The 13,198-nt window shown below is 41.3% G+C and overlaps 1 long non-coding RNA gene across 1 annotated transcript; it reads left to right on the plus strand.

Annotated features, from left to right (window-relative positions):
- The first annotated feature begins 10,986 nt into the window (after positions 1-10,986).
- On the plus strand, positions 10,987-12,842 carry LOC114791355 (uncharacterized). Its single transcript, XR_003749982.1, has 3 exons — positions 10,987-11,075; positions 11,944-12,163; positions 12,821-12,842. It is a non-coding gene; the product is annotated as an uncharacterized LOC114791355 (long non-coding RNA).
- Positions 12,843-13,198: the final 356 nt, after the last annotated feature.

Below are 13,198 nucleotides of genomic sequence, written 5' to 3' on the forward strand. Positions count from 1 at the left end.
CGCAGATGGAGCCAACAGACAACTTTTACCCCCTGCTGCTGCACATCTATTCCACGGTGTCCCGCTTCCAACACACACACACACACACACACACACTAAAAGTAAATTCCCTTTACATACAAACCCGCAAGGCATGCTGGTCTCATTCACTTGGCCGACACTTTTCAAATCATCCTGCTCTCCACAGAACAAGCTGCGCTGTAAACAGCTGTGTACACACACAAACACACTCACACACTCCCGGACAAACACATAAACACGTTGGCACACACACACACACACACACTTGCAAAGCATCTCATAATACCAATGTCTGGTAATTTCTTTTCATCTTTTAGATGAAATAGTTTAAGTAATGAGAGGAATTTGGAGATTTTCTGCTCTAATGTTTCACTTGATATTAAATTACCTTATACTTATAAATGTTCACCTAACCTGCATATGGTCTGAAGTTTTTTCAGAAAACATATTTCACGTGACCACCTATCAAACTCCCATATCTGACCCAGGACTGAATGTAGAGGCATCAAGTTCAGGCTATATCCAGTGCCAGCAGAAATTAAGGAGCCCTGTGTAGGACTTTATCTTGTCTTCAGCTCATCAAAAAGGACTATCTCAGAACATCCTCCATATTCTCAATGTCATACATCATTAGTGGGGAACATAATTCATAATAATCTGAATTGTTGTGAAGTTTTTTTTTTTTTTTGACAAAACATGCAAGTTCTCTGGTACATTTATACAGGGTGTCCACAAAACATCTATACAAATTAAAAAGTGTATTACAAGTAGCAATCAAATTGTAACTCGGACAGGTACTCAAGCAAAATGATGCACAGAGGTGTATCACCACAGGGTGGTGCCTGCTTGGCACGTGCAGAGTTATCTGAATACTTAAGACCGTTTTAAGACCATACTACCATATGAGTGTTTGAAAGTGAAGGTCATTGTGAAACGCAGCACAGCACACGATGACAGTGTACGGAGCAGTGTGTGAGGACGGTGCTTTGTTCAGTGGGACCACAGTGGAGTGAGACACCTAGTGGACATAAGAAGTCATTGCATTTAAGAATGCTTAAAGTTGTACTTTCCCTCTTTTGAGTAGATATTTTAAAATAGATATTTCAATCCATGAATCTATGAAACCTCTAATAGTTTTAGATCACAGTAAAACTAAATAAACGAAATAACATTGAGTGACTAAAGGTTTAATTCATTTATTTGAACATGTAAAATAAACATGTAAAATAAAGTGAAGTGATTGTCACATGTGATACACAGCCGCACAGCACACGGTGCACACAGTGAAACTTGTCCTCTGCATTTAACCCATCACCCTGAGTGAGCAGTGGGCAGCCATGACAGGCGCCCACGGAGCAGTGTTTGGGGGCGGTGCTTTGCTCAGTGGCACCTTGGCGGATCGGGATTCGAACCGGCAACCTTCTAATTACAGGGCATCTTCTGTAACCGCTAGGCCACCACTGCCCCAAATGTTGAACATTTGTTTGCAAAAAATATATAAATTTTCAGTTCTGATGTGTAATTGTGCATATTATAAAATATTTCTGCTTTAATATTTGGCTCCTGATTGGCTGCTCAGTGCTGTTACATGTGAAGGTATGTTTACAACATACAGTTGCTAGGCAACACCGAATGAGCCAGTTGTTATTTCATTACTCCTGCTTTCTTTAGACAACGAATAGAATTTTTTACCCCAAAAGCCTTTTTAAAGGCTAACTTCTTATACTGTTTTAGCATTGTTATTAATTAGTGTTACGGTTTAGACTTAAATTAACTTAATTTAGTCAGTAGTTTCTTCATTTTAGCTTATGGTTGAGAGATTAGCTTAGCATAATTTAGCGTAGCATAACTTAGTTATAAAGAGATATTTTTCCAGGTGAAGGATGGGCCGCCCTCGGAAGGCCAAGGAACCACCAGTCGCCAGGAGGCCACCGCGCAAGATCCTGCCAAAAATACCAGCTCACATGCTTCACACTGGTAAGACATTAAGAAACTCCACATAATACTGTGTTTTCTCTTGACTATTCTACTGATTTCCTCATATTCATAACTCAGGATCAATAAGAAAAACAAACAACAGGTGCAGCTCACTGTAAATCCTGTATTTGTGTATCCAGTAAACATATATGGTCCATTGTAAGGTATCAAGTGTCTGTAAATTATCACCAAAGATCTCAATGTATTCATGTCAGTGTACTTCTCAGGTATACCGTGGGCATGTGTGAGGGACACTAACTCCCCTCCAGCTCTGCTGTGGAGCATTCCCTGTATGCAGCAGCTGCAGGCTACTCCACAGCCACCCCAGCAGGAAGACACTCAGGAGGTTGTTCTTCCAGAAGACGTTGTGGACGAGCTGAGTTCTGTTCCTGGAATCTGGGACCTGGCTGTGGAGATGGGCATCTTGCTTCCATGGAGCAGGCCGCAGGTACAGGATGGTCCTGCCTCCCCTCTGCCCGGCGTGGTCCCTGTCACCTCCGTCACCAGCGCTCATCAGCCCTCCACTAGCACATCATCCATGGAGCTTGAGTGCTGGGTTCTTCAGGACCAGATGGAGGTAGAAATGATGTCCAGCGACCCAGCAGCAGACAGTCCACAGGGACCCCAACAGGAAGCCAGTCTGGAGGACTTTGTGGAGGAGCTGAACAACATTCCTGTCATCTGGGACATGGATTTCGAGATGTCCCTCCTCCCTCCACCTTACTAGTACCACTATTAGTAGCACTAGCAGCACCAATAGTGATCACTAGTACAGGTAAGCATGAAGGTAAGTATGAAGGTAAGTACTTAGTGACGGGCGGCGGCACGGTGACATTGTGGTTAGCACTTTGTCTCACAGCAAGAAGATCTGAGTTTCGGTCCCTTCTGTGTGGAGATTTGCAAATTTGCATGTATCTCCCCGTGTCAGCGTGGGTTTTCTCCGGGGTTCTCCGGTTTCCCCCACAAAACAACTAGGCCAATTGGAGATGAATTGGACACAACTTGGCACCGTTTAACCTGTAGTTCCTTAAACAGTTTAATAATTAACAGAAGAAGCAAAAAAAAAAGCAAATAAAAAGGCTCCAGTGGTGGCACTCTTGACCTTCAGGATCAGGGCAGGGTTCAACTCCCTGTGGAGTCTGTTTTCAGAATGGCTGCTTATCTAATGTCTAAAACGTTTTAATGTGCAATTTTTTTGCATTTTTATATGCATTAAATGAGGCTATTCCCTAATCTAGCGTCCTTTAACTTCAGCAAAGATTCAAACTGTCCTCTGTAGCTGTGAAATTCTTTTACGTTACTATTCAGCAGGTTGATGGATTATAAAACCAGCAGTTAACGCTAATAATGTTGATCACTTGCCTGATTTCATGTCCCCCTGGCCCACCCATTTCAGCAGTTCTGTAGGCGGTCCTGGGACATGTCCCTGAGGAGCGCCAGCCAGCTGGTCAGCACTAATTTTGAGGAGAAAGAGGAGACGCCGTCTAGACACGATGCTTTACTGCTCCTGTTTGGAGAAGAAATTACATCTAAATAAGGAAAAATAAAATGTTTAAATCTTTAAATGTGTGTTGTCTTTCACCAGGTGGATAACCAATGGTTAGATGATGAGCAAAAATGAACATAATTGTATTTAAATTAAAGTAGTTAAAACAGGCAGAAGTAATATTACTGTAATATTATTTTTTTCTCTTCTGAACATTCTGATTAAATTACCTGTCTTTAGATGAGTCTCAAACATTAATAAACCTTTCAAAATCTCCTAGGGTTTAACGTAAAAAAAACCCCACTAAAATCATCTTAGAATTTATATATGTCAACCTTAAAAGAAAACTGAAATTGCTGTGTGGGATACACATTAGCCAATTGTGAGCATGCGACTGTACTTTTATATTCTGTTAATTGTGTCCAGGCCGTGTTCCTATGGCCTGTACTTAAAGTTGGTTGCTATTAGCAATGAAACACTTCACACCAATCAAGATGATGTTTCTTAACTTGTGAAACTATTGTCAAAAAAGGAAATCTGGCAGTGAAAATCATTCCAGGCATGGACCTGGAGGTATGTAACGGTGTAATGTGTGTTTGGTTTACATAGATTATACTAGAACCAAAAGGAGTATCTACATCCTGGGAACATAAAGTATCAGGAGTATTACTGGGCTTCTAGATAGAACTTCACCTGGTGGTCGAGGATGGGATTGGATATCAGCACCGTCTCCACACACTGCTCCCTTGGGCGCCTATCATAACTGCCCACTGTCTCCCTCAGGGGATGTGTTAAATGCAGAGACCACATTTCACTGTGTGCACTTGGTGCTGTACTGTCATGAAAGTGTTAACTAATCACTTTTCACTTCACTTCAAAAATTCACCAATTCAGAATTTCTTTGTATTGAAAAAACAAGTATTCACTACATATAATGTGTGTTTTAATTTAAACCTGCTAAAAAAAACCACAAAAGAATGTGGATGTCTTATTTCAGTATTAGGCGCCTTTATGGTTAAGTACATAACTCCACATGTGTTCATTCATAGTTTTAATGCCTTCAGTGAGAATCTACCAATGTAAAATGGTCATGAAGAAAACACATTGAAAGAGAAGGTGTGTCCCAAACGTTGGCCTGTACTGTTATGAAGTTATGACTGGAAACGTCTGGATTTCCACATTCTGTTAATCACAAAACATTTTTTTGTTAATCACAAAACAATTTTTATATCATATTACAGGTGTCCCTGAGCAAATCCTAGATTCTCATAAATCCAATATGTTGAACTCATATACCACATATGCATGTGGTATGGCAGATTGAAAAAGCACTGACAAAACATCTCCATCAAGTGTCAGGACATCTTTGAACCTGTACCTGGACAAGATAAACTCATCAGAACTGTGAAGACCAAGGGTTCATTCTGGGCAGAAGCAGCATCAAACAAAGACATATAGCTCATGCTTTGTGCTCCCTTTCTGGGAAATGTATTTGGTTGTCTTAGTCCAGCTTCTGCTGAACTTCCACAAAAATGAGTTCTCATGAAGAGGATCGGTGATGAGGCTCAAGAAAACAGAATAATCTTTTGACATGAGATAAAGGAGCTTCTACGTTATGTGGGAGCCTTGCATGAGAAAGACAGTAAATAAATCCCCAGAAATCTGACTGAGATGTTCGCCCACTTCTTTATCATCCAGACCTGCATGAAGAACCAGAATTATGATGCGATTATCTTGAAATTTAAACAACGTTATTATTATATGAAGCAGACTGAGAGAATATGGCATAGACGTCCCTGCTGCATCGGTCTATGTGTGACTTTCATGATCCGGACCGGCAGGGGTTTACTCCGGATCCGGAGTCCCGAGTCCGGACCGGAGTTTCCATGTTCGTCCTGTGTAATGTTGCTGGTTCGAATCCCGATCCACTGACGGTGCCACTGAGCAAAGCGCCCGTCCCTCCACACACTGCTCCCGGGCGCCTGTCATGGCTGCCCACTGCTCACTCAGGGTGATGGGTTAAATGCTGAGGACAAATTTCACTGTGTGCTGTGTATCAAATGTGACAATCACTTCACTTTATTATTATTACCATAAATCAGGAAGTTTTCCATGTTGTGAAGAACTTCAACATGATGTTTACAACAGTCTGCTAATTCCTCTGAGTAATTGTAACAGTTTTCCTACAGAGAACATGGCACTGGTGAGGAATCAATCTCGTGCTGGATGCCTGAAAGAAACCATGCTCAGGGCAACAGCAGCCAAATACTTGAAATGATCTAAGGATTACATCAGTTTATGACTGCCACAAACACACAAGAATGTGAAAATAAAAATATATATAACTACAGAAGGCAAAATGGTCCAACGTGGTACTGGCAAGGTGTACCTAATAAAGTGGCCGGTGAGTGTGTAATGTCACAAATTATAATGTATATATTTTTTAATAATGCTGTCATTAAATCATTCCATATTGGGTATAGAAGATGGGGAGAAAAGTTAAGAGTTATTATCTGAAGCTCACATTGGACATTTGCTAATCGTACATTTGGAAAAATGGGAATCCATAAAAAGGATCCAGCGATCGTTCCTCCTGTCTCGATGCTGAAACCCACACAGAGACAACCAGCACCAGGCCTCAGTATATTGTTGTTAACTTCATGCAATTAGCCTACCAGCAATGTACCAGTAAGTTGCAAAGCTAATTTACCTTTTGGTGCTAAGCTGGAGATTGTCATACATCATAGTTATATTTACATATTTCACATCTGACGTGAAAAAGCGTAGTGCCTGTATTTCTCTCTTTTAGGGCAGAACGAAAATTGATTGGTTCAGAGAGAGAACCAGTCAAATCGTAGAGGAGGCGGGGTTCTAACGAAATGGAGGGGGCAGATGGAGTTTAAAAAAATGTCTCTGTGGCAGGATCCGTGAATGGATTTTTCACTGCGCTTAATACAAAGTAAGATTATTAAAATGTATTTGATGCTACCGGCTTTACTTTGCGAAATTGGTTTGAGGCAATGAACACATCACCAGATAATGTTGATTAAAGCAGGTAAGCATTAACTTAGCATTAGATATTAGCTAGCTTTAGTAATTAAACCATAAAGATTCTGATGAAATGCTGATTGCATGTGATGCATAACTCATATTTGTGTATTTTATAACCACTTTTGAAATCAGAGCTAGCTGATTATATTTTTCATTTTGCCAGCAGCCATCACTTCAGGTCAGGTTTGGTATTTGAAATGGTTTTTTTCTACATTATTATGATCTCTTATTAGTGTTGTAGAGTTTTTAAAGTCTGGGGAAGACTGTGTTGCAAGCAGTTACTATAAGTAATGTAGGGCAAAGATGTGCTGTCAGCTTTATTACTTTATTATTATTTTGTGCATTCCTATATCAAGCTATTTTAAATCTCATGTCTGGCTTGGCACAAATTATTACATGAATGCTCTTATTTTTCCTGATGTAAAAGACAGTATCAGAGTGGACATACTATGCACATCACAGTTAAAGCAAACATTTGTTTTGATCAGCCATTAAGTGATGACCAACCGCTGATCACTGTAGTACAGACACTCTGTCAAAAACAACTACTTAAAGAACATCCACATCTCATGATGCTTATGGACGCCATCTACGAAGGCCTGATCTTAGTGCAGCTTTAATGAATAAAATGTAAAACAGACCGAGATTTGCACATTGTTACATTAGACACAACATAAAAATCGCAATTTTCTGTATATTGCTATGAACAATGATAAATAACTGTACATAACAGAAGCAGTAAGGTGCATACTTTTAAGAAGTGTGTGGGGTGATAATGGTTGATTTGGAGGGATGTCAGGAGATCAAAAGAAGAACAACTTTGAGAACCAAGGTGACCTTCCTTCTCTGTGTCCTGCAGCCGAGGGCATCGAAACCGGCATTTGGAGGGGAGCTACTCAAAGGCAGAATTCAGAGAGTGTGAGGGGTCTTTAATGACCCTAAGTTAGTCAGTCCAATAATACAGCACTCTTTATCCGATTTGCGTGCTGCGTGCTGGTGGAATGGAACCAGCACATGATTGAGAATGATATGACACTCTCTATGAAGGAGTAGTAAAAAGTCTGTAAAATATATTTCCTGATTCCAGAGGATTTGATCTGCCTAAGGAGGTTTTGCTGTTGATGACACTTTCTGAGAAACCCCTCTGTATTGCAGGAGAACTTCAGCAGGGGGTCGAGGATGGTGCCCAGGTATTTACAGTACAGGCCAAAAGTTTGGACACACCTTCTCATTCAATGTACTTTCTTTATTTTCATGACCATTTACATTGGTAGATTCTCACTGAAGGCATCAAAACTATGAATGAACATATGTGGAGTTATGTACTACAATGAAAACATGTTTTACATTGTAGTTTCTTCAAAATAGCCACCCTTTGCTCTGATTACTGCTTTACACACTCTTGGCATTCTCTCGATGAGCTTCAAGAGGTCGTCACCTGAAATGGTTTTCCAACAGTCTTGAAGGAGTTCCCAGAGGTGTTTAGCACTTGTTGGCCCTTTTGCCTTCACTCTACGGTCCTGCTCACACCAAACCATCTCGACTGGGTTCAGGTCCTGTGACTGTGGAGGCCAGAGCTTAATACTTGCAATTTCATTGTCCACTTTGTCCACCAACACTATTTGAACCTGCACCACTAGTCCATCTTAAAAATTGAAGATTATATTTTAGTACTTTTTAACAGCAATGTACAATTAGATAACTAACTTTGCTAACTTCTCCTGGTTCTCTGCTCAAAGGATCTAAAATATGCAGATGCAACCTCAAGTGCAGAACCCAGAGATGTTTCCCATGATATTAGAAGACAATGCTGTGAAGGGACAACATGGTAGACCGTATACGGTAGACTATAGACCGACTCCTGGTGTTCTGCAGGCATCATGGAAGCGCTTACAAACGGTTGAGAATTTGCCTGCTAATGTTTACTTTATTACAGTGTAATACAATTTAAATTTGGTACAATACATTAATGTTGATGTCCTGTGTTTCTTGTTGGCTGGAACAGGTCATCAGCCAGGAGAGAGACATCCGCGCCGGAGACAAAATACAGGAAGCAGCGAGAGGTCAGTACACCACCCGACATCCCCAGACCAGGAAAGAGGTGCACTTGTCCGAATCCTGGACTCACCCAATCAGTTCCTCCACTCTTGTCTGTCCCCATGCAGATCAGCGGTATGTCATGCTGCACCGTCCCCAATTCAGGCTGAACTTTTTCCCTCCTCTCTTGCGCTACGTGGAGCAAAATGAGGAAACTCTGAGTGCGCTGGCAGCGGTGGGGTCAGTGAAGGTGGACTGCAGTTTAAATGGAGTAACCTTAAAGATGCAGTTTTTTTATTCTGGACGACAGTGAGCTTAGATTTCCATGTTTTTGTAAGATCTGCAGCATGGGAACGCACATAAAAACCATACAGTTCCCACACTTAAGTATCACTGACAATTTGCTATATCGAAGGACTCAGGCTCCTTACCTGTATAAAATACAACTGGAAGACAGAAGTGTTGCTGATTGATGAGCTCTGGACCCCTTTTTTTAATGGACATGCCCAAAATTAAACAGAGAAAACTATAAGTATTCATTTCAACTAATTACTGTTGTTCTGGGACAGTTTTGAAAATCAAATTTCAATCAAAAGTAAAACTAAAATGAAAACATGAATAAACTATTTTCTATTCCAATAATCTCTGGAATAAATGAACTGTATACACATTATTGAGTATCATGGCATTGCATTTTTTTTGGATGTGAGGCACCGTGGCGCCTGGCACTTTCTGCAGTGTAGACGTGTTTTCACCCTATAGATTCCGCATCCTGCAGTATCCCGTCACCGCTTGGCAGAGAGGTGGGTGTAGAAAATATATGAAGTAAAAAATTTGATCATGTAACTGATTTGAAATAAACAATACTGTACTCAGCAATTCAACAAAGAACATCAAGTATAGGGAGAAAACATTAAAAATATATGAATAATCTTCTTTAATAATAAATTCTAAAACAGAGAGTAGATGCCTTTCAGAAGAAGGGATCTGAAAATGCCTCAACCTCTTCTGCACACAGGAGATCCTCTTCATCAGATGAAGATTGAACAGTACAAATAGCTGGACTGCTGTGTTGCACCAGAATATCCAGCACCTCCTCAGTCGTAAAAAACTTGCTTCTTTGCTGCGCCATCATAGTTTGGTCTTCTTTCAGAATCTACAGAAACAGTGGCGCTTGTCTTGTGTTGTGGACTGTTTTGCCTGTTATTCTGTACAATACGTGCAGGCATATCTCGCGATCGCATTGATCGATTTGAATAGTTTGTTTTAATCGTCTGAGCCTGTAGAATCGTGGGAGCATTTGTGGAAATAACTTCATCAACACCATTCACCACACACCATACGTCCAGGCATGGACATGGCACTGTATTAAGGCTGCTGATTTATTTGGAATTTATTCATCGTCAGACATGGTCCTGCAGAGTTTTTGGTGAAGTTCGTTTATGTGCATGTCTTTGGAATTGTGTTTTGTTTAGGTAGTTTTGATTTAAAGCCTTAGCTAAAGGAGGCTAAATTTTTTTTTTTCTTTGAATATATGTGGTTATCACAATTTTTTTCATGTCCTGTTACTCTGTGGGATGATGAGTCTCAGCTTGTGGAGAAAATACAGCAGCAGATGCTGGATCAGGAAGAGGTACGCCTGCGTGAACGCGCTTGCTTGTGTTCTGTTCTGTAGAAACCACCTACTTTCTGAAAATGCTGAGTGATTTTTTATTTTACACACACAAACACTTACACGTGTAACTAAACTCAGAGTCAATGACTTTAAGGATTCCATACAGCACGCCATCATATTTAAATGTCTCCTGAGGTAATTAATTTTTTGGTCTTGTTGGTCCCCTAATACTGAATCTGAAGTCTCTATCTGAAATTGAGCCTTGGTGCAGAATAACTACTTTGACCCAGTCCCACAATGGGATTTCCCCAGGATGTGCCATTTCCGTGTCTGTAGCTTTAAGGAAGCGGCCCCGTATTCAGAAGGTTGTCGGTTCAAATCCCGATCCGCGAAGGTGCCACTGAGGTGCCACTGAGCAAAGCACCAACCCCACACACTGCTCCCCGGGTGCCTGTCATGGCTGCCCACTGCTCACTAAGGGTGATGGTTAAAAGCAGTGGGTAACACACTCACCTATGAACCAGAAGACACAGGTTCAAACTCCTCTTGCTACCATTGTGTCCCTGAGCAAGACGCTTAACCCTGAGTTATCTCCAGGGTGACTGTCCCTGTAAATACTGATTGTAAGTCGCTCTGGACAAGGGTGACTGATAAATGCTGTTAATGTAATGTAATGTAATGAATTTCTGCTCAACGATCTCTTCACTTTCACTTCAATTTTGATGGTTCGTACGCTCTGTGTATCTGTGACTTCAGGATAAGACCGAGGTTTATGAGCGAGTGGGAAAAGGTGACCAAGGTGGCAAGGAGTTGTGTCTGGGCTACAGAGAACTGCAGAGGGAGTGTAGAGTGAGACACGCATGGGCCAGAACCATTCATACACAGTGGGTACGGAAAGTATTCAGACCATCTTAAATTCTTCACTCTTTGTTATATTGCAGTCATTTGCTAAAATGATTTAAGTACATTTTTTCCTCATTAATGTACATACAACACTGAATATTGACAGAAAAATACTGATATTTTTGCAGATTTATAAACAATGAAAAACTGAAATATCACATGGTCCTAAGTATTCAGTATTTAGTAGAAGCGTCTTTTTGATCTAATACAGCCATGAGTCTTTTTGGGAAAGATACAGCAAGGTTTTCAAACCTGGATTTGGGGATCCTCTGCCATTCCTTCTTGCAGATCCTCTCCACTTCTGGCAGGTTGGATGTAAACTCTGGTGGACAGCTAATTTTAAGTCTCTCCAGAGATTCTCAATTGGGTTTAAGTCAGGACTCTGGCTGGATCATTCAACAGGCACAGAGTTGTTGTGAAGCCACCCTTTCGTAATTTTAGCTGTGTGCTCAGGGTCATTGTCTTGTTAGAATGCTGCTACCACCATGCTTCACTGTTGGGACTGTATTGGACAGGTGATTCTGCGTTTCTGAGCACTCTGGAGAAGGTTTTTGTCCAGGATATCCCTGTACTTGGCTGCATTTCTCTTTCCCTTGATTGCAACCAGTCGTCCTCCCCTGCAAATGCAAAACCGCCCCACTGCATGATGCTGCCACCACCCTGCTTCACTGTTGGGACTGGATTGGACAGTGCCTGGTTTTCTCCACACATACCTCTTAGATTTAAGGCCAAAATGTAGAAGCTTCTGGCAGGCCACTCTGCCATAAAGTCCCGACTTGACTTTCTACAACTTTCTTCCATCTTCTGACTGCATCTTTGGGTTCTTCTTTACCTCTCTCACCAACGCTCCCAGTGCCAGAAGGGACGCCCACCCAGCCTGGAGAGGTGGCCATTTCTGCATCAGGTGACCTCATCTCACCAGCAAAGACAGGATTCACAGAAAGCGGGTGGACATCCTGAAAGGAAGCATTCTGGCCAAGAACCTCCTGAAGAACCGCATGGTCCATGTTCTTTGTGAGGCCACGACAGCTGCTTGCCCACTATCAAGGCCACACTGTCAGCAGCATTCATTGGTACATGTATCCCAGTCACATACCTAGATTAAATTTGCCTGTGACACCCAGTTTTTACTTCCTTTTTTTTCTTTTCAAGTGTCCTTCCATCTTATACAGACATAATGCATTTAAACCTGAATGAAAACGCACACCTAAACATTAAACTTGAACTTGTGTTTGCATCACACATATCCCAGAGTAGACCGATGCAGCAGTGACGTCTATGCCATATTCTCTCCTGACACTGTCCAGATGTCCTGACACTTATGAGTTCAACATATTGGATTTATGAGAATCTAGGATTTGCTCAGGGTTACTGTAATCTGCTATAAAAAAAAAACCCACAAATGTTTTGTGATTAACATTTAACATGAGAATGTAGAAATCCAGACGTTCCAGTCATAACTTCACATACAGTACAGGCCAAACGTTTGGACACCTTAATATGTTTTCTTCATGACCATTTACATTGGTAGATTCTCACTGAAGGCATCAAAACTATGAATGAACACATGTGGAGTTATGTACTTAACAAAAAAGGCACCTAATACTGAAATAAGACATCCACATTTTGTGTTATTTTAATGCTTTAGTAATATTAAATATGAATGGAGGATGAATGCCTCTGGAAAGATAAATGAAAAAAAAACCTTATGCCTCTTTTTCTATTTGTAGCTGTGGCACCTAATACCCCCACAACTCATCTCCTTACCTCATCTCCTGCCCGGCTCCTCGCTGCAGCGCACACCTCAGCCTGCACATCACCATGGAAACCAGATGCTTGCTACTCTTTTCCACCTGTTTCTGGTGCGTGCCGCTGCCTGCTACTGAACACTTTCACGTACCTGCCAGTTTTTTTGCACACAACTTTGGGTTTTCCTGTGCATCCAGGAACCCTGCACCTTCCCTTCTTGTCAAACATTATTGGCTAGTGGACATTGGTCATGTGGACATTTTGGTTTGGAATGGGTGACGTGGTGCTGTCTGAAGTGCACAAGAACACCAGTAAGACTGTTGATCATGTCGTGGCCAATCAGTAAATGTTCATTAAGG

This window comes from Denticeps clupeoides, chromosome 5 (genome assembly GCF_900700375.1).
Source record: "Denticeps clupeoides chromosome 5, fDenClu1.1, whole genome shotgun sequence".
NCBI classification, from domain to species: Eukaryota; Metazoa; Chordata; class Actinopteri; order Clupeiformes; family Denticipitidae; genus Denticeps; species Denticeps clupeoides.